Consider the following 22464-nt stretch of genomic DNA (forward strand, 5'->3'; position numbering starts at 1 on the left):
CACCTCCCGAGCACCGGGACAGCCGTTGGTCCCCGTGTCCGGCCAGGCCGGCTTGACCATCTCGCCGATGGGGCTGCAGGAGCCAGCGCAGGTCCCTGAAGCGGCCTCCGCTCCCACCGCAGCACGTTCTGAGCTGAAAAATAAGTTTTTAAGTGAAACAACGGCTTCACCCAGAGCCACCCCCAAACGCCCTACTGCGGGGTGCCCGGGGAGCTCCCCATGCCCGGGGACCCCCGGTGCAAACGCGTCTCCCCGCGTGACCGCGCCGTCGGAGGAGCCCAGCCGTCCCCGACCTCGTCCGTGCGACCGCGGTGCCTCCTCCCGTGCCGGCTCCCCGGAGGCAGCAAAACCCGTCACCGCAGGCGAACCCCGCTTCTACGGGCAGCGCTCGTACTCACCCCGGGCTGCGGGTGGGCGAGGGCTGCCGGCGGGTGTGTGGAGGCCCCTCTGCGGTGGGTTCGGAGGCAGGACAGGAGCCCCTTTCGCCGGGGACGGGACCGGGCAGGAGACGTGGCGTGTGGAGCCCGTACGGCCGTCGCCAGGTCGTGGTTTGAGCAGGGGCTGACCCCGCGGCTGAAATCGGGAGCTGCCGGGGACTCCTGGCCCCACAGGCCGAGCTGCAGCCACAGCCCCGAGAAGGTCGGTGCCGAAACCCACCGGGAAAGTCGCCGGGCCCCAGCCGGGCACCCACGGGGGTCCCGCACCGGCGGGGAGAGGGAAACGGACCGCTCGCCCGTGGCTGCCCCGCGTGCCCGCCCCAGAGCGGAGCGGTGGAGCGGGAACCGAGCGCCAAGGATGGGGTACCCGGCTGGGTAGGGGGGCCCGGCACCGGGCAATAAACTCACGGCCGGCCCGTGCCGACCGAGGAGAGAAGCTGGGACGCAAAGCGTGGAATCGCGAGAGGAAATGCTTGTTCCTGCGCGTGAGGCGGCCCAGCCAAACCGGGGCACCCCAAACGTGGGTTCACCCGGCTTCTCGCACCCCTCAAACCATCTGACTCATCGCTGGCACCCACGCTACCGATCCCTGATCGCAGAAGAACCGGGCAAAGCAACTCTGTTTGTGCCGCGTTCCGGCTGCTTGTCCGTTGATCCGGACGCCCCCGGAGCCCGTCGTGCCAGCGTCACTTCTCTGTGACGCCAGCCGACGCCGGGAGGGTTTCAAAGCCGTGTCAGAGGGGCCGGGATGCCGGCGTTACCTCGGATGGCCCGGGGTGGCCTTTATCCTTCAGGGACAGCTCTCAGCTTCCACACAGCAAAGTCCTCACGTCCAGGGCCAGGCCGTCCTTTAGTTTTACTCAAGGATGAACAATCCCAAAGAAGAGAAGAGAACAGAACAGAAGAATGCAGCTGGAAGGGACCTACAACGATCCCCTAGTCCAAGTGCCCGACCACTTCAGGGCTGACCAAAAGCTGAGGCACGTTGTCAAGGGCATTGTCCAAACGCCTCTTGAACGCTGCCAGGCTGGGGGCATCGACCACCCCTCCAGGCAGCCCGTTCCAGGGTTCGGCCACCCTCTCGGTACAGAAACGCTTCCTCACGTCCAGTCTGAACCTGCCCCGGCACAGCTTTGAACCATTCCCAGGCGTCCTGTCCCCGGATCCCCGGGAGAAGAGCTCAGCACCTCCCTCTGCACGTCCCCTCCTCGGGAAGCTGCAGAGAGCCACGAGGTCGCCCCTCAGCCCCCGCTGCTCCAAGCTAGACAAGCCCGGAGCCCTCAGCCGCTCCTCACAGGACGTGCCTTCCAGCCCCGTCACCAGCCTGCTTGCCCTCCTCTGGACGCATTCAAGGACCTGAACGCCCCTCCAGCCACTCCTCTCCCAGTTTATGCCTGTGCCCGGCGTTACCCGGTCCCAGGCGCGGGATCCGGCATTTGTTCCTGTTCAATTCCATGCTGCGGACGATTGCCCAACGCCCCGATCGATCCAGATCCCTCCGCAAGGCCTCTCGTCCCTCAGGAGGGTCAACAGCACCTCCCAGTTTGGTACCGCCCGCAGATGTGCTGGTGGCGCATCCAGCTCCCGCCTCCAGATCGCAGATAAACACACTGAACAGCACCGGCCCCAGAGCTGAGCCTGAGGCACCCCGCCGGCGGCCGGTCCCCCGCCCGATGCGGCCCCGTTCCCCGCAGCCCTCTGAGCCCTGCCGTCCCGCCGGTTCTTCACCCAGCGACGCGGGGGTCCAACGCGTCTGACTCATCGCTGTCACCCACGCTCCCGATCCCTGATCGCAGAAGAACTGGGCAAAGCAACTCTGTTTGTGCCGCGTTCCGGCTGCTTGTCCGTTGATCCGGACGCCCCAGAGTCCGTCGTGCCAGCGTCACTTCTCTGTGACGCCAGCCGACGCCGGGAGGGTTTCAAAGCCGTGTCAGAGGGGCCGGGATGCCGGCGTTACCTCGGATGGCCCGGGGTGGCCTTTATCCTTCAGGGACAGCTCTCAGCTTCCACACAGCAAAGTCCTCACGTCCAGGGCCGGGCCGTCCTTTAGTCTGTCTTACTTCGGCATGAACGCTACCCACGTCTCCAGTAAGACTCCGCCGCGTCACGTTGCGGCGTAGAACGGGAACTAGGACAGATGAGCAAAGTTAATACGCTTTCATACGATAAAGACGGACTGATGTTGGGGAAGGGCATCTTCTTAAGGCGCCCCGGGCAGGGGGGCACGCACGGCACACCCCACGGCGAGTCCTGCAGGGAGGCGTCGGCCCCCGGGACTTTGGCCGAGGGATCTGCGGCGGCCCCAGGCCCCCAGGAGCTCCGCTCCTCGCTCCCGCGCCCCGAGCCCAGTCACCGCAGCCGCCGCCAACGTCCCTGCTCACCAGTGGCGGGAGCGGCCGCGGCGTCAGCCGGTTCCCCCGAGCCACGGCTGCCCCGACGCCGGCGGTCAAGCAGCCCTCGTGCCCGGCACGCGGCAGAGCCCCGCGGAGCTGCCAGAGCGCGGGCAGCGCCGCCACGGCAGCGCCCGCAGCCGGGAAACATCCCGGCAAGCAGCCGGCGCCGCGTCTGCCCACGGTCGCTCGTGGGCTCCTGGCAAAAACCCAGCGGCTGAGGGACTGCGGGGTCAGGCACGTGGATGGGAAGGGCTCGGAGAGGGACGGGGGACAATAAAACGCTCTGTTTTCTGGAGGGGGAAAGAAAAGCGTGGTAAAAATCAATGCACGAACAGAACAACTGCTGTGCGAAGTCAAAACTTCAACCTTTAATCTTAAGTTTACACCTTCACCGTAACCTGTGGCTAGCAAGCACACAGAGGGGACTGGTAAACAGCTGCTTAAACGCATCAACTAATCAACGGCGTTAACCAAAAGGGAACAAAAATGCATTCAATTGTACCCTTGGTCCTGTCAGAAACTCCCACAGAAAGGCAGGTCTTGTTCGGGCGACCTGAAGAACCACTGCAGCGGTTCCAGTCCCAGCCGTGCCGCCCCCAGCGGCGCAGGGGACGTGATCCCCCCCCAGCCCCGGCCCTGCTGGGAACCAGCTGCAGCTCCGGGGTTTTTGAAGGACGGAACACAAACCATTCTTCCAAGTCCCTGCCGACACCTGAAGCTGAGAACCAGGAGAAACCGAGGAGGAACCCAGTTCAGGTGGAGCCAACCCAGGTGCCTCCAGCTCTCAGGGGCTCTCCTCGTGCCTCCTGTTACTCACCATGATTAGGGCAGTAACGAGTGTCTCCTCTCTGCTTCCCCTCTTTGCAGAACCCCAGGAAGTGCTGACAGTCAGTCAGTCCGTCAGTCAGTCAGTCGGTCCTCCAGTCTGGGGGTCTGGAAGCCAAGAGCACGCACTGGTGTCCAGGGAACGTCCCGCCTGTGCAGCCCACGCCGTCCTGGCCTGTCCGGGGCTGGAAACGGGGGCAGCCCAGAGCCATTGAGATAAAACGTCTCGTTGTGGGATCCCGGCGAATCCAGCCGTACCTGCGTTATGCGGGGACCGTAAAAGCCGCGCCAAAAACGCGTTAACTCCACCAAAGCAGGCCTCAGCCGCAACTCCCAGCATCGCTGCAGAGCCTGCGCCCACCCTCATCCGCCAGCCCCCAAGAGCCCTCACGGCACGGCAGCGCCCGCAGCCGCGGCCCCCGCCCCAAAGCCCCCCGTCCCCGCACGGGGGGACGCCCGCGTCCAGGCCGCTTCGGCCCCCGGCGGGGACGTGCAACGGCAGCGGCTCTGGGGACAACGAAAGCGGCGGCGGTGCCGACAGGAATCGAACGTGGCGGTGAAGCAGTGCCCGCACGGCCCCGCGTCGGCGGTGCCCGAAACCCTGCCCCGAGAGCCGGGCGTGCGGGTGGCCGTGCCGTAACAAACCCGGGAGGCAGCCTGAAAAGCAGAGGTGCAGCAAATGGGTTTGTCCTGCCGACAGGCAGCGTGAAGGGCCCCGTGCCCCAAAGCGCGGCGGGACCTGCCGCCCGCCCCACGTCCGAGTCCCTACCGACCCCCCGAATGTGCCGTACAGCACGGGGAGAGGCGTTGCGTCCCCGTGTGCAGCTCGGGGACCCCAGCAGAACACAGAGCCCTGCGCCAAGAGGCAGGTGTAGCGTCTCTTGTGCCGATGCAGCAAGGGTGAAGCGCCTCAGCTCCCGGGATGAGAAGTGGGGCACAAGCCCCCCCGTGCACCCCCACGGAGGTGTCCACAGGGGACCATCACCCACAGCCACCCCACAGGCGCTGCACCCAGGGTCGCTCCCTGCACCCCCTCCCTGCGAGGCGGCATCTGTGCACGGGGGCCCCGCACCCCCCGTCTGAGCCCCACGGGGCTGCTCCGGGACAGAGCTGCCCCCCACACCCCCCGTCTGAGCCCCGCGGGGCTGCTCCGGGACAGAGCTGCCCCCCGCACCCCCCTGACTGAGCCCCACGGGGCTGCTCCGGGACAGAGCTGCCCCCCGCACCCCCCCGGCTGAGCCCCGCGGGGCTGCTCCGGGACAGAGCTGCCCCCCGCACCCCCCGGCTGAGCCCCACGGGGCTGCTCCGGGACAGAGCTGCCCCCGCACCCCCCGGCTGAGCCCCACGGGGCTGCTCCGGGACAGAGCTGCCCCCCGCACCCCCCGGCTGAGCCCCACGGGGCTGCTCTGGGACAGAGCTGCTCCCTGCACCCCCCGGCTGAGCCCCACGGGGCTGCTCCGGGACAGAGCTGCCCCCGCACCCCCCGGCTGAGCCCCACGGGGCTGCTCCGGGACAGAGCTGCCCCCCGCACCCCCCGGCTGAGCCCCACGGGGCTGCTCTGGGACAGAGCTGCCCCCCGCACCCCCCTAACTGAGCCCCACGGGGCTGCTCCGGGACAGAGCTGCCCCCCGCACCCCCCGGCTGAGCCCCACGGGGCTGCTCCGGGACAGAGCTGCCCCCCGCACCCCCCGGCTGAGCCCCACGGGGCTGCTCTGGGACAGAGCTGCTCCCTGCACCCCCCCGGCTGAGCCCCACGGGGCTGCTCCGGGACAGAGCTGCCCCCCGCACCCCCCGGCTGAGCCCCACGGGGCTGCTCCGGGACAGAGCTGCTCCCTGCACCCCCCCGGCTGAGCCCCACGGGGCTGCTCCGGGACAGAGCTGCCCCCCGCACCCCCCGGCTGAGCCCCACGGGGCTGCTCTGGGACAGAGCTGCCCCCCGCACCCCCCTAACTGAACCCCACGGGGCTGCTCCGGGACAGAGCTGCCCCCCCACTCCCGCCCCAACCCGGGGGGACCCAACGCCCCCCAGTCCCTGGCCCCACCGCCCCCACATCCCAGCCAGGCCCCGACACCCCCCACCCCGGGCACCCCCCTCAGACCCCGCCCGGGCCCGGACACCCCCCAGAAGCCGCCGCCGGGCCCAACCACCCCCCTGGCCCCGCCTGGGCCCAGGCCCCCCTCACCGCGGCCGGGCCCGGGCTCCACCAGGAGCACGGCGCGGCCCTCAGGTCGCCCGGAGACGGGCCCCGAGGGCCCTGGGCGCGGCAGGGGCCACCCTCCTCCAGTCAGGGACCCCCCTTCCTGTCAGGGGACCCCCCTTCCAGTCAGGGGACCCCCCCCAGCCCGGCCGGTACCTGCTCCCGCCGCGGCGTCCCGCGCGCTCCTCCCGCGGCGGAGGCGCCCCCTGGCGGCGGCCAGCGGTACTGCACCCCGGGGCTTGTTGAAGCCTCGGGAGTCGGCACGCACCTGCGGGAGGGGGGCGGTGCGCCCCGACCCGCCTCGACCAATCAGCGGTGCCGGCGCCTCCGGGGAACAGCCAATGGCGAGTCGGGGCGGGAGCAGTCCCCTCCGGTGGCGCCGCCTAGCGGAGGGAAAGCACCACCAACCGGCGCCGGCTCCGGGTGGCGCCGGGGCGGGCGCGGTGCCGCCGCGGCCGTGTCCGTGTCCGCAGCGTTACGGTGATGAGCGGTTCCGTGTCCCGGGCGTGAGGAGCGCCTGCACTGACTCTGCTCGCCCGCACGCACCCCGTCAAAGGCCGTCACCCACGAGCGGCGAGCACGCGCTCCCCGCAGTCGCCCGCAGCGTGGCCGCGGGCTTCTGCCGAGCTGGGCGGCAGCGTCGCCGTCCCCCGGGTGATTCCTCCGGGTGATTCCTCCTGCCCGACGGCTGCAGGCACAAAGCAGGCCCCCTCCTCCCGAAAGCCCTCTCATTCTCTGAATTCGTAATACGAAGGCAGGTCGGAAGTCAGAGCAAGGGCTCGTCAGCCCACCGGCGAGCCCCTCTGTCCCGTGAAAGACCCGGAGGGCGCCCAACAACCCCAAAAACCGCGTTGCCTGTTAGCCCCCCCCAGAACTCACCCGGCACCTGCAAATCCCTTCTGTAACGGAGCCTAACTCCTTGCCAACGAGCGCAAAAACCAGAATAAGGATCGGCGTTTCAAACCCGACGCGCCTTCAGTTAACGGCTGCTGCTGGAGGGACCCGCCGGGGTTGCTGCGAAGAGACCTCGCAGGCAGCGCGCGCCCGGGTGCCCGCCGCCGACGCGCGTTACTCGCGGCGGGAATAACGTGCAGCAGCAAGCTGGAGGCAGAAGGCAAAACGCGACGCCTTGAAACGCTCGGGAGGGGAGAGCGGAGGAGACCCCAGCTCCCGCTGCTCTCCAACCGGAGCCAGCCGTCAAGACAAAGCAGCCTTTACCGGGGAGCAGGACTGAGGACAGGCTAGCGCAGCCCCACAGGGCGTCCGTAACACCCCAGGGCGGTCAGCTCTGCTATGTGGCCCACCTAAGCGTCTGAACTCAGTTTCTAGGAGTAATGCTGCCCTCATTTCTTTCCCCCCCCCGCTAAAAAAGTCCGTAGTCCCCAGACCCCCTCAAAGTCGTCCCAGGCCCATTTTCCTCCCAACCCTCAGCAACCCATCTGACTGGAAATATCTCCAGCTGCAGCTATTGTCGCTGGCTACAAAAAATTACTGTAGCCAAAACCGGTTTCCTCTTAAATTCTCATCTAATAAAAGATGGAGAGAAAGGGCAGTTAGGCCACACCGGGAGGAAGGAGAGCATGAAGCGTAAAAGCTGGCCATTTCAGTTTTTGAAATGCCGTTCAAGGAACCTTTTCCAGTGTTGGCTCTTTTCTTGCCTGCACAGGTCAGAGCGTATTTGCTCACACCCAGCAAACACCACCACGTCAGGATGGCTGCCCAGGAATCTCACTGCCTCCGCCGAGAGTTCAGAATTCACAAGGGAGCATTTCTTTCAAGCTGATGAAGTCCCATATTAAAAATATTTGGGGGTACTTTTTGCTTACGTTTTTCCTATGAACAAGCTAATTTCGTACCTAAATTTGCTCATTGCGAGCTTATACCCAATAGGTACCCTTTCCGTACTTTCTTGTAGCTAAACTTGTTGTTTCCTGGTATTTACTTCTGAGGTTCAAGAACAGCGAAAAATGAGATCCTGCCTCAGCACGTGCTGTACGGGCTGCACCACGGGGAGCTCTGTGCAGTTTCTCTCCTACAAAGGGCGTCCTCTTCCAGTCCCGCAGCAGCATCTCCGTGAATTTGTTTTAAATGACCCTTTCCTGAACGTGTGGGCTTTGACTAATAGAGACTATTCCAGGTGAAGGCTTTCTAATACTCCGGGGAACTTTCAAAACCACCACCTCCATCAGAAATACTTCACGTCGTGCTGTCCTAAGATCCCACTGAGTTACTAACTCGCTCTTACTTTCCTTGGGTTAATAAACCCAGAGCTTCCTTCTTCCCCGGTATTTCTTACTGATGAGCTCCCAGACTTAACAGCCAGAAATCATTGCCGCGACATAAATCATGGCCTTACGCTCAGTATGAAGTTCGATACCGGTTTTATTATCTTACCTGCCAAGGCCATCCTACCCTCTGAGCCAGTCCTCACACTGTACGTGACGATGGTACGCATGGCTGTGACGCTGTGCTTAAGAGGACAGGTCACCTCCTCTAATAGGTGCAGTGGCAGACAGAAAGCAGGCAAGCTGCAACACACAGAAGCACACAGATATTATTTGAAGATAAAAACAAAAGCACTCACCCTGAGCTGGATATATTTTGGGAACGATTGCTCCGGTATACAGTGGAGAGGGGATCATTATCCTCTGAGCTATCACAAGCGTCTACAATGACATGCCACGCAACAGCAATGTCACAGTCTGCTTCGGGACCTACAAGAACAAAACCAAGTCTATAACCGTAAGCCCAAGCATAGTTCATCTCCTGCACAGCAACTTCCCCTTTAAACAACTATAAGACTTTCAAATTAGGAGAAGAAATTAGACCACAAGATAGCCCCACGATGCATCGACACTTTGTGAGCCATTCCGAGGAAAAGAAAGCAAATATTCACACCAGCGCATCCATGAGCAACTCACCCGGGACACAAATCTGAATCCTGCTCTGCTGGTTGCAGACTCCCGTACCCGAGGCAGGAGCACATCTCAGTGTACGCACACACACACAAAACCAGCACTTACAGCCGAACAGGGACGCTTCCATTTTTTCCTGGCAGAAAAGGCTTCTTTTGAGTCAGGCGTTTCAAATTTCAGATGATTTTTTTTTCTTCCTCAGGCCAGATGGGACTGTTACAAGCCTCACGATGTGTTCTGAGGCGTATAATAAAATATACATACCTAATCTAAGTGTGAGATTGATGCTCCCACCCCTATACAGAATCCATCCATACATCCTCCTCGCTTCTGCTACAGGCATCCGTGCTGCTGGCCGCAAATCGTGACAGCCTGGTACTTGCACTTCACGTGCTTGGGATGGGTCTGGGATCTGGAAAAGCTGACAATGTTTGTCCCTTGTCTGTCTGTCCCCACATTTATTATTTTAAACGGGTCTTTCTTATTTCAACTGTTGCTGATTGATTTGAAGGACAGTAGGCAAATCAAGTAATAAACATTCAGTTCACAGTCTGTGCCCATCAATTGTTTTCCTCCTTTCATGAGGAAAAAAAGGACCGAACTCGCCACATAGTGAGATCTAATGGTATGGATCACAAAGACCGCTGCGTGTAGGGTAACTCTGTTAACAGCACATATACCACACACACGCTTCTCGCTGCTTGCCCTCACCGTGCATCACTGCAGAGAAAACACTTGGACACATCCTAAATTGAGGTGATGTTTCTGCCTCACCCTTCACTCCGAAGGACGCTGACGGCCTTGCTGGGAAGCCAGCACTGGAGATGTCAGCAGAGATGTCAGAGCTGCTTGGTTTCAGCTGCTGATAGAGGCATTCAGCATGTCCCATCAGGTCCCCATCACCCTGACGGCCTCACCTGCAGCCTCTACCACCCACACACCCTTCCCCATTGGCCCCAGCTCTGCATTTAAGCTCAGGCCAGGGGGCTTAGTTCTCACTTCAGTGGTGGCTCTGTTGTAAATTCTCTTTTTTTTTTTCTTCCAGTCTTGGTCTTTTATTGTTGCTTTTATTTTCTGCTTTTATTTGGGTAGTGTTACTGGATTGTCTTGGATTCTGGCTTAGGTACTGAGAGGCTATGCATATGGAGGGGGAGGCCCTGGTTTCCTGCTGTCATTAGGTTTAAGTAAGTTTGTCTTCCAGTTTTATGGTAATATGTTTGCATTATCTAAATTAGTAACAGTATATGACCTAATCTTAGGGGTTTTTTTAACTTTTAGTAGCTGATAAAATAAGGCTGGGTCATGTTCTTCTTAAAGCATGCCTGTTAACTTTTGCCTTATTGCTTACACCTAGAAATGCTCAGTCTGGTTACAGTATTATGGCATAACTTCTTGTTCTCCTGATCTCTGGCAAGGTTTCTATTATCTGTTTAAGCCTAGTTCAGACCAAAGGGTTGTTTAGCCATATGAGGAGGGAGAAAGCTCCTAGTGATCACGTTAGGATGAATATTACCAACTTTGGCTATGGGACTGGGTGGGAGTTGTATTTTGAGAAGGCAGAAACTGTAATTTCAGATACAAGGGCCAATTAGTTTAACCTGGGCCATATAGACTATTTTTTTTTCCCTGGGTTCCTGCTGCTGATTTAAAAGCTACCTTTGCCTTCTCTCCAGAGAGGCTTGATCTAAATGCTGTAGCTCAGCATGCAGGAGAACAGCCTGAGTGTTTCATGCTGTGCTGGGGAGCACTCGGTGCATTGGGGGTGACTGTGGACTGCTGCTTCCCCCCCCCCAGCTGCAATGGCTGGGGGCGTGCGTCGGAGGGCTGGCATCTGCAGAGGTAACTGTTAGTCCCTGACCCTGGTAACAAGCTTCCTAAGGCAGAGAGATGCCTCAAAAAGAGCGGAAGGGGGAGGCTCTGCAATGAAACATATGCAAGAAACCCAGCCCTGATGTGCAAACCGGGCATCCTCCTCCACCCCAGGATAGGGGTGGCTGCAGGTGACAGCCCTCTAGCCCCAGGGCTTGGTGGCTTGGCTTTGGGCTGTTCCCTCCAGTCCCTCCTTCCTCCTCTCCCTCCTCCCTGCATCAGGCAGGAGCTGCAGGGTCTCTTCCCTCTCTGCTGCGCCTGGGGCTGCAGCCTTCCTCCTCGCCGCGCTGAAGGAGCGGCTGCTGCGGACCTCTGGCACCTGTAAGTGGGGGTAACCTGTGGGAGTGGGGTGCGGGGGGCTGCTTTTAACTTGGGTTGGGCTCTTCCTCCCTCTCTGCTGTGGCTGGGAGCTGAGATAAAACTGCAGGTGCTTTCTTAGCAACAGGTTTGTGTGTGAGGTGGGATGCTGATCCTGCTGCTCTGGGAGGGGGGGGAAGGTGTGCCCCATTTTATCTAGGGACATAACACTGCCTGCATGGGGCTCCTGGTGATGCCAGGCATCTGCCTTTTGGTAAGCAAGCCCCCCCGCCCTGCATGCTGCTGAAGTTGGTCCCAGGGAGCGCAAGGCTGCAATACAGACCAGTTGATGCACTGGGGGTGGCAGTAGATGCCTCTGACCCAAAGGGCTTTGTGGTTCAAAAGGTGGGGGACACCCTTGACAACACTTCCCCTTGCCAGCAGGGACTGCTGTATGTGATGGGGGAAAGGATCTGTGTTGCTGCTGCTGAAAATGCCAGTCTAAATGGGCTGGCTGCTTAATCCCTGGGCAGAGCTCCAGGTTTTCGTAATCATAGAATCGTAGAGTGGTTTGGGTTGGAAGGGACCTTAAAGATCATCTTGTTCCAACCCCCCCTGCTGTGGGCAGGGACATGAAGAGAACCCCATTGCTACCAAGAGCCTTGCTGTGGAAGAGGGGTGAGTAGAGCCATTTGTGTAACTTGCTTTGCTTTTTTTGTGATTGACTCTACAAGTAGCTGTCAATTGAAAAGGGCCAAAATAATGTTTTAAGGTTCAGTTGTCAAGTGCTGCTAGTTAACACAGTTGCCCTGCTGAGTCTGGGAAACTTATATGCCAGTTATGTTAATTTTGTTGTGAATGAAGGTGCAGAAAGCCTAGTACAGTGTTTTAGAGCAAGTTTTGTGTAGGCTCTACCTCTAATACTCCACACGGTATTTCTGTTAGTGCTAGCAGCGTAACTGTGTTCAGATCAAAAGCCAAACGTGCACAGAGGGTTTCATTCAAATGCTGCTAGTCATCAGGTGACCCTAGTCAATATGGTTAGAGGGTGCTTGTTTTGCTGTTGCCTTCCAGGGGATAACCCTAGGTTGTTAGAGCAGCTTGCTGGTAGCAGTGTTATGATAGGGCTGGTACAGGTTATGTCATTTAAGGTACATAATAAAACTAACATATGAAGACAGCTTAATGGCCCATCAAATATACTACACTTTTCAGCATAAGCTGCTTTGAATGCAGAAGCAAGTGCTATTGGGAACAATTGTGGCACACTTGAGTTTCAGCTCTTGCTTGTTGAACAGAATTGGTTTTAGGGGAGTGGAGAGAGCTTGGCTCAACATGAGAACTTGGGTTCATTGTGGTGGAGACCTCAGTGCAGGTGCAAAATAGAATAAACCTTTTAAGAGCTGAAATACATGTGCACGGTTAACTTGCAATAGGTGCACGCAATGGTGGTTTCCAGTAGGTATTTTCATTGAGGTCTTGGAGTGGTGGTAGCCCGGTGAAATAATGCTTAAGGCTAATCGGTGACAAAAAGGATCCTCGGGAAAGAGGAGATGGCAAAGCAGGACAGCTTACCGTGCCGCTGAAACTGCTGGGCTCGTTCATGTCGCTAGTGCTGCACGCTGCTCTCCCCTTCATCCCTGACAGGACGCCGTGTACCTGGAAACACACAGGCAAGGGGACATGGGTGACTAGGTGGGGAACAGCTTATGTTTGGACAGAAAACCACCTTGAACTCAACAGGTTGAACCCCACAGGTTACTGAGCGGTAACCTCTCAGTATGATAAGAGTATATAAAATTTCTGACCTCTGTTAGAGGTACCCATCAATGTTATCCAGGTGAGGCTTCAAATTGGAGTGGTGTTAATTGCTCAGTGCACAATGAAAATCAAGTCACTGAGGCAGTAAATGGGAATTCCAGGCTACTAAATAGATAAAAATGATTAGAGCAACTCATGGAAAGAATCGGTGGATTAATCTATAAGTGAGTATTTAAAGTTACTGTGTAGATATAGATGCTGGTGTGCCAAGGCAGTAAAAGTGAACAGTTACCAAGTAGGAAGGTCCAGGAAGAGTTCACTCCACTTCCCTATTGTACAGTCTTTCTACAAACTATTAGGTCTTTCTAGAGAGATGACACTATCCAGGTTAAACCCTGGACAGTTTTTTTGTGTTTAGTCTATGCAGTTATTAAATATTAAAGGTGTTGCTTCTAGACAACTCTGACCTTTGGTTGTGGCTAAGTGGAGGACTCAAGGCTGACTTGCTGCACAGGTAGTCCACCTATTCTGCCCTTTGTCAAGGCAGACAGTTCTGCTTAATTTCTAGTGAAGCATAATCGGGTATTCCACTACCTGGGAACTTGGGTGAGGAGGTAAAATGCTATTTAATTGTAGTAAGCTCTAAGTAGCGATCCCTGAAGTAAAATGCAAGCCATGTAAACCCTAGGATTAGTTTCATGTTAAGCGTGCACCTGGCTGGCTTTGAACTACTATATACGAAGTGGTATAGAGGGGGTAAAAGGATGTATTTTTGAGCTATATTCCCCAAAACAATGCCAGTATTATTAGACCTAAGGTATTAATTGCATGCGACAGTAAGTCACCCCAAAAGCAGCATTAGCTCAAGCCCCAGCTGAGAAAAAGCAGGGCTTGTAGCTGTTGTTGTAAGACTTCCTTCTACTTGGAGTAGGCTAGATTTTTTTTTTTTTTGGTCTGGGGGAAACATCATGTTCTTTTCCCATGGTAGTTCACACACACCTTTACTTGTGTGTAATTACAGCAAGTATCTGGCAGGAGGGTGTTGGTCTCATAACTCTGGACCTGTGACTGATTTTTGTCAAAAATGGATGCTAATGGGGTAGCTTCATCTGGTTTTGATATTTATACTCCCCTTGCCCCTTGATTTGTAAATAAAATATTTGTGTTCTCTTGTATGTAGACCAAACAGAGATTCTCAACCTGAGTATTGCATTGAGGTCTGCCTTCCAGCTAAGGAGAAGAAACGAATATACTTCAGATCATGGGCTCTGTTGCTTTCATGCCTGTCTCACATTGGGCAATAACGCTTCCATGCTAAAATAGATTTAAATCAAATAATTATGTGGCTCTTGGTCATTTTTCACAATAAGCATAGATATAATCTAGTGCAAAGAACCTTTGTGATGTGCTATTTGCATTGGTATTGTTTTGGTTCAGGCGGCTGGCAGCTCTTCTTAGGTAGGAGAAAGGAGGCTGGGAAGGACAAAAGAAATTCTTCATTCCGCTTCAATAATTCTAGATAGAAACCAATTTTCTGGGTAAAATAGAACAATAAATAAAATACAAAATCCATATATCTTCCCAAGTTTTGTTTTTATAATGTTTAAAAAGCCATGCAGGAGGTTATGTCATAAATACTGCCAAATTCTATTGTCTAAGCCCTCAGTTTGAGGGGGAAAAAATGCTATCCTGTTTGGCTTGAAATGTTAGTGTTTTGATGACTGGGCTGAGGATAGCACTTCAGGAAGCTATCACAAGCACACTATTTCTTGAGTTTAGTTCTCTTAATTTATGCTTGTATAGAGGGGGGGGGTGTTGACTTAATGCTGGTTTTGTACTCAGTTTGACCATCAAAAACTTACTTTTGCTATGGCAATTGGATCTCCTGAGTTTTCAATGCCAAACTCCACCTGGAGGGATGGCTGCAATAATCTCTACCTGCATTTGCTTTTCCAGTTACTATACCACTGGTGTGAATCTTGTCATCTTTTGCTGCCCACACAGCAGTACCTGTGTGACATAGCTTCTGTAGATACCACAAAACACGATTTTAACTTGGACACAAAACAACATGTATTAAGGCTTAAAATCAGACAGACTTATTTAGTGTTATTGTCAATAAATGTCATGGTTTCAGTTGTGTTTGATCCCAGGAGCACTGTGACAGTGTGAGCCAACTGTTCTGCTCTGGGACCCGAACTGCTTGCACTGCTCCCAGCTCTGTCTGGGGGTTTGCTTGTAAGGCAATGCTGGCTCTTCAGTTACCTGGAGCAGCTGACAGCAGGGAAAGGATGGGTGGGAAAGTGGGCTCACCTGCTTCAAAATTTACTTAGGACCCTATCTTCCCAACAGCATCATCTCATGTCACAGAATGGGAGTTCCTGTAGGGACACTTCGGTGCTTCATGAGGAAGCACTTAACTGCTTCCTTAGGCTTACTGCAGATGACACAATGCAGAGCAGATCTGCAGCCTGCTTCTCTGGACCTAGTGAATTAGCTTGCAACCTGCCCAATGTGCTCCTAAATTGCTTATTTTGTTTGCCGATTTTATTTTCCACAGGGACTATCTCATGGTTGTGCCGCCTTTCAGCTTCTACCTCAACTATGATTACACTTGCTTCTTCCTTCTGCCTACTTGCACTCTACTCAGCTGAGTGCCTTATGGTGATTTTCCCCTGTGCTGCTGCCATCAGCGGTAGTACCATCCTTGTTGCTGGCCGAGGGGACTAAGGCGAAAAAGACTCCAGTTGCAAAAAGGCCACTGATAGATGCGAAACTGTGAGGCTTGGGTTGTGAGCGGTCTGAGGGGAATTCTTGTGAAGATGACAAAAAGCCATTTCCAAGAATAAGGGAGCGAAAATCTTATGATGTGCTAGGCTTCTTAATAAAGTGGCTGGATAAGTATGCCTGTGTGTGGAAATCTCACTTTAACCTTATTTCAGGGAACAGTTGGCTGAGATTTTACTTAAAATTTAAAACAGCCTGTGACACATCAAATAGAAAAACTTTAAATTCGGAAGCTTAAAGGTTGACTAAGCATTAAACAAAAAAATAGGAGTATAATGACAAGCAATAGGTAAGCAGCCTAAGCTCTAATTCTCCAAGAGTTCATGTGTGTTATGTTACAGCTATCATCACATAACATGCATGCAGAAAACATTTTCTCTGTGTTTCTTTGCTACCAAAGTGTGAGGTAACTTTCATTTTACTGTGTAACAAAGGACTTGCTCAGCCCATGTTAAAAACACCATCGCTGCATCTGTTCATGCTATCAATCCCTGTTCTCCTTGTGCAGTATGTTGTACAGCTTCATGATGGATGAGAAGGCAAAACAAGTAACTGACAAACTTCCACCCCATACTCAACTATTAGCCAAATGGGATACTTCAGACTTGGAATGTTTCGGGGCAAATTGGTAGGAATCATGTATGTGCTCAAAAGGATAAAACTTGTACATTGGCATCTTAAGGTCAGCTAATAGCAAATGGCAGAAAATGCTTAGCTACGGCAAGGTTTTGCTATGGCAAATTTTCAGCTCTGCTCTTCCTCATTTAGTGTGGTAATAAAATCTGTTTGACATAAAAACTGTGTAATATTATTTGAATGTCTAGAAGAATGAAGCGGGGTGGAAAAAATGATATAATCTAGAGAAACGTAACAAACTTGCTGCGAATGCCTCACCTGCCATTAGCTTCGTCTGATTTACATTTGAGATTTGGCTTTTTGGCGAAATGTTTTCTATTCCTAGCTCAAGGGGATGAGTAATCTGCAACTAAGTCTTGTTTTGTTTACTACAGCAATCCTACCGATAGCATTGTTCTTCATAATTAGACAGGATGGGAAAGGTTTAAGGTCTTTTAAAAAAAATAAAATACTTTGACAAAGTATTTTCTTTGGTCCCAGCTCAGACTACTCGGATAAATGACGGTTAGGGGAGGATAAACAGTTTAAGTCCATTTGTAAGAGCTCAGCATGGAACATGAAGATTGGTACGTGTCCCTGGGATTGCCCATTTAAAAATGAGAAATTTGCTTCTCATTGCATACTTGTTGTTATTCATGGAAGTAAATGTCAGTAAGAAAAAAAATTTTTATTGCAAAGTGCTATTTTTAGTGGGGCTTTTCTTTCACAGCTCCTTTTTCCTAGCTGAAAGCCTATAGTTTCCATGTGATATTCAGTGCTTATTTTGAGATAAGACACTGAGTATTTCATATCAAATATCACGGAAATTCTGATGTATGAAAAAGTAAATACAACACTGCAACAGTAAGTTCTACTACACCTTAATTCATAAATATCCTCAGAGTTTGTACGGTGCAGTTCAAGTCTTGTATTATACAGGCCCAACACTTCTGCTTATAGGGGAAACTGACATTAAGTGTGAAATGAAGTTAAAACATACCTTAAAACAATTTCCAAGTTGATGATACTCTGCTTGAAGCTCAATTTGGGAAAAAGGCTGTCTTGCCTGTGGCATTTATCTTGGCGAAGCCCGGTGCTCTGGTTTGTTAGTGATGGTTTCTGCACTTCTGCCTCTCACAGGCTTGAGCTTCAGGCTGGAGCTTGGCCTTTGGCTGTTGCTGAAGCCGCGCTCTTTGTCTGGAAGAGAAAGCAAAGATGAACCCTGCTTGCAGTGAACTGCAGACATTCACCCTTCGTGTCTAACCTACTGAAATGGATGATGCTATGATGAAGCATTTCTGAAATTTATACCAAAACGGGAGAATGTTATTGCCACATTTTACCTTTTTAAATTAAATGACCCCTTATCTGACAGTATTTCGCTGTAGGTCATATGTTTGAGCCCTCTGATCTTTCCTGTGACTTCCTATAGACTTCCTGCGCTTGATCCACATCTGTGTTGAATTAAATCAACCAGCAGTAAATGCACCAAATGGAATGAGCCCAGAGTACTGAACAGCACGGAAGTATTTCATGTGTTCTGTAAGCTACTGTCCTGCTTACGTGCTATGAGGGTGCCTGCCATTTTTGTACGTCATGCTGCTGTTGCCTCCCGTTCGGCTGATAACTCGGTACAAACCTCCGATCCTTGTCCATAGTGCTACCACACAGTCAGTGGCTCCCCTGATTTTTTTTCCTGCCTCGCTGCATATTGCTGTGCAGGGCATCCCTGTCGAATAGCATTTTGGGTTGAAGCTGGTTTCCATAGGAAATGGTCTTTTGCAACCAAAGCGCCTGGCTGGCGATCGGACCGCTTTCCCTGCTATTGCGTCCTCCAAAAACATTACTTTTCATTAAGGCAGAGGTCACTTGTGACTGCTTCCCGTTCTCATACTACTTTACATGCCCTACTTAATTCTTAAAAATAGCTGCTAATAGCACTTCACTGAGTAGGGAATGTTCACAGCGGATCTTTTTACTTTTTTTTTTTTTTAGGCAAGAACAATTTGTTTGTCTTGGTCAATCACTTTTTCTGATCCACTGAGTCATAGGATAATCCGTGCATTTTTCTCTTCCTTATTTCTAAGACACTTACAGAATGACGTACTGCTATTTTTGCCATCCCTCAGTGGCTGCATTTTGCAAGCAGGATTTTCTAACTTCTCAGCAGACCGGAGATGCTATCATTTTGCAAGGTCTCCAGGAAATTTCTGTAGCTGACCCATTACTGGGTATAGAGCTCAGGACAAGGGAAGAACAAATTTTTTAGCACTTACCATGTTAAATTTTCTTTTTCCATGACGACGTGCTTCTGTTCTTCACGTCTCTGAAGGTTCCTTATCTTTGTTTCAGCTTCTAAAGCCTCAGAGGATTCTGTGATGAGATTTCACACACACAAAACTCGAGATAACAAAAACAGATGGTTGTGCGCAAAGGTGAAGCAGTGTTGGCTGGCTCCAGTGGTTACTAGACTTCCTCCATGTGGCCAATACGAAAATAATTGCATTCACTTCATAATTACCTTGCACTGTTGTCGTAAAAATGGAAAATTGATTTTCCATGTCCAATGGCATGAGCTTGTCCTGGTTACGCTATGAGACCATATACTGCGTATTTGTATATGGGTGCTGTTACTGGGATTTCAACAGCGTCTGAGCGTCGTGTGTTTAAAAACCCAGTGTGTGGGACTGGGCAGCTTTTCACTGGTGGAGGCTCTTGCTTTACTTCTTCGCAGATTTTCCTCTGGTATATTAAACGAAGTAGGGAGGCCATGCCCTTATCAAATTACCATGTGGAAGCAAATTACTTTTATTTATCATTTTGTAATATTTATGCATTGCATTATTTTTTCCCTTTTCTTAGATGACTTATGTTTCTGTCTTCTGCGCCCCTCTCAGTTATTTATCACTGTTTCAGCTGGCAAGGACCTTGTGAAAACACAAGGCACTGCCTTCATTTCTCCTTCCAGTCAATTCTTTTCCACCTCAGCTTCAAGATAATAAAAATCAGTGTACCTTTTCCATTTCCTGTGAGCTACGGTATTTGTACGGCACATTCACTGTGTTTGCTACTGCCACAACGATACAAAATTTCATTAGTGCAACTGTGATCAGACTAGGTAAGAAAGACAGACACAGCTCCAGTTTTGCCTTGAGGCTGTTTGCAACTTCTTGTTCATTAGTTACGAACAAAAACTATTCCAGAGTTCATTACTGAGCAGACTGAAAGCTGTTGCTTTACAATATGTTGTCAGAAAAAGAGAGAAAACCCAAGATACGTATCCAAAAAATAATTACAAAATTATTCCTCCTGCTTTTAGCGTGATAAAGTATCGTTTCAGTTGTCTTAACGAATAGAATTATAAGTAGTTAATTCCCTAGAATACTGCCATCGCACAGGAATGACCCACAAGGGTTTGTCCTCCCGGGTCCAAAGCCTCGTAGTAGTACTACCTGCGTAACAATTTGTACTTGTAAAAAGCCTAGCGAAAGCCTGCGTAGCCCGTGAACGTTTGTGTATATAAGGTGCAAAGCAGCAATAAAATCTGAACCGTAGCTATTCCTTCTCTGTTCTTGCACAGAGGAACAATGCTCCTCTATCGTGGAATGACAATGAACTTCTCCCTCGTACCATCAGAGACCCCTCAAAAAGCCAAGCTACCAAAGGCAAGGAAGGAAAGCCACCTCTATCTTATCTGCAGGGCTGCTCCGTGACAGCACGGGTCCTCTTGGTCATGGGAACACAGCCTGAGGCAAAAGCCATCTTCCCCAAGCTGGAGTGTCTTTCTTAAAGCACCGCCTCTGGGAAGCAAAGGATTACAGAAGAAAATTAGTGTTAATTTACGATGATAATAATAATAAAAAAGAACACATTTGTGGCTGTCCTATTTGCAGAGAAACATTGGAGAACATGTACTTAGGTGGAACCTCAGAGAAGCCAAAACAAAGGAGCCAAATACATGTTTATTTTTGTTAGAGGATGAGAAGGGGCAGAGGGCCGGGCTTTTTCCAAACTCTTGGGATTGGGTGTATTGCTACTCTTTGCCAAAATTTCCAAAACCGGGTGGGAGACCTACCAGGAGCACAAGTCTTGCGCTTACTCTGCACAGAGCAGAACTCCCATTTTCTGGTAGAGCTGCATTTACTGTCTGAAACGCCGCAATTAGTCTAGGGTAGCTCCATCCCTTGCTTTGTTTGCTCCAAACATGTAACGAGCGTCAGATTACTGGCACCGTCTGCTCCATTTCTTCCTATTTCACTTTCCCTGTGTTAAATCAAGCTCCTCGCTTACTCTCATCACTAGCCGTCAGGAAAAGAAGGCTTGAACACCAAGAGCCCTCGCATTTCTAACTTGATTAATACCATGGGTTGGCAGCCTCAGAAGTGACTTAGAGCTTCCAAGCCGGCACGTTAGATTCCTTGTTACAGATTTGGGCCAGCGTAGCCACGCCAAGCTAGGCACCCCGCCGCCTTTCCCAGTGAAGGAAGCTCCTGGGGTAAGCTCTGCTTCTCATCTAGACGGTCATCTCCCTGGGCAGGGAGAGCTTGGGCTCCTGCTCCTTACTACCTTGAGAAACTGGCTGGGGGAAGACGAGGAAAGCGAGCAACAATAAGTCTTATTTCTTCTCACGGGCCAAAAGGGAGCGCGAGAGACGCCGAGCTTTAAATGGGGATTTAGTGACGCAGCATCTCCTGGGATTTATAAAGCGCAGCTCCAGATCTGTGATTAAAGGAACAGCGTAAACTGCTATTGTCAAATCTCTGTATTTGAATTCTGCTGGCGCTTCGTCTCAGGCATGTTTGTATGCAAATGCATCAGTGCCTGCTATCTTGAGTGAATAGTAAAATTGGCATTAAAACATTTTCCACAGCAGTTGACTCTGATCTCTGGCTAGTTAAAGCATTAGGCACGTAATACATTGGAATATAAATGTTTTCAATCATTTTGAAAATATGTTGAATAAAAACAATAAAGTTAAATAAACAGTCTTTCTCCATAAGGACAGCCAAACAGAATATACAGCTATTACAGCTAGCTTGTATATACTGCTTTGTTAAAACATACGAGCAGCCATTTTTTTACGAAAGATTTCAGATTCTTGTCTACCTACCTCAACGTGCGGACATTTTAATGAACACGTAAAAATACAGACCCATTACAAACCTTGTACTGCTGTTAATTTCTAAAAAGACAGAAGACACCAGAACATGTTGCTTTTTTTCACTACTCTGCTTCTTCCAAACCTGAGGCATATCAGAATAAATATTCTTTTACTGCACTTGCTACCGGGAAGTAAAACACTTGCAGAGGCTTGGATGTTATTGAATTTCATTGACAAGCAAAACATAGAAAAGCTGCGATGCTTGCCTGAGAATGAGGTGTGAGTAAATATATCAGGGAACGACAGGCAGAGACGGAAGGTAAATTAGAAACTCTTTTAAGTAAAAGCCGGCAAGAAGAATGAAGAAAAACCACCTGCCCTTTTAGCGTTGGTACCTAACGCTCATTTTCTTTTCCTGGGGAGAGGGCTGCCCGACACGGAGTGACAACAGAACGTCACCTTCCATCGTTACTCCACAGATAGGGGAAAACCAGCACGTGCCTCACACCAGGTATCTGGGGAGGCAGCTGAAACCTGAGCTGCACAAAAAAGGGCCCGCTCCGAGCCTCCTTGCCTAAGCAAAGAGGTGTAGCCAGCACTTTCCTTCCCTCACGCACAAGCTCATCAGGATTTGGATACTAGCGCCTTAATTTAACTTCCATTTATACTAAGGAATTTGTAAGTGTCCTAAAGGCACCTGCACCCATACATTAATTTTATGCCTTCTGCCACCAATTAATTTTGCTGTTTTTTTACGTTAGGAACACCTCCATTCCCCTGCCTCTTTAGGCGTCACCATCTGGTAGATGAAATAAATGCAGAAGAAAATTTTGAATGCTGCTTCCAAGTCAAGTTATCTGGTGTCAGCTGTAAACGTCAAGACGCCAGTGTTGGCCTGTTACGTAGGCTGATACCATTTCTGTGTCAGGTATATAATATACACGTTAGAAGTTTGTCACGGTTAAGATTTGATTTAGAATTTCGGTGCAGCGTCTCCTATAGCTATAGGCTCTACAGGGCAAGAAAACGGATTGTGGCCTACAAAGTTAACCTCAATCAGATAAATTTGGAAGTAAGAGAGTTGGGGGCATACAAATTCTGTACCTGCCTTAAATTGATCCTTTCAGCTCCATCGAGGGGTCGAATAAAAAGCCTTGCGTCCCTTATGCTCAAGCCATCACACCGGCAAAAGCATTGCTACTACAACACAGCAGGCATAGGTACTTGTAGCTTGAAACCGAGGTGATACAGTATCAAGAAAGTTCT

At 51.9% G+C, this 22464-nt stretch overlaps 1 long non-coding RNA gene across 1 annotated transcript; it reads left to right on the forward strand.

Moving 5' to 3' along the window:
• The first annotated feature begins 9821 nt into the window (after positions 1 to 9821).
• LOC127016203 (uncharacterized) lies at positions 9822 to 15599 on the forward strand. Its single transcript, XR_007766452.1, has 3 exons — positions 9822 to 9952; positions 10860 to 10958; positions 15256 to 15599. It is a non-coding gene; the product is annotated as an uncharacterized LOC127016203 (long non-coding RNA).
• The last annotated feature ends 6865 nt before the right edge of the window (positions 15600 to 22464 follow it).

This window comes from Gymnogyps californianus, chromosome 4 (assembly GCF_018139145.2).
Source record: "Gymnogyps californianus isolate 813 chromosome 4, ASM1813914v2, whole genome shotgun sequence".
Classification (NCBI taxonomy): Eukaryota; Metazoa; Chordata; class Aves; order Accipitriformes; family Cathartidae; genus Gymnogyps; species Gymnogyps californianus.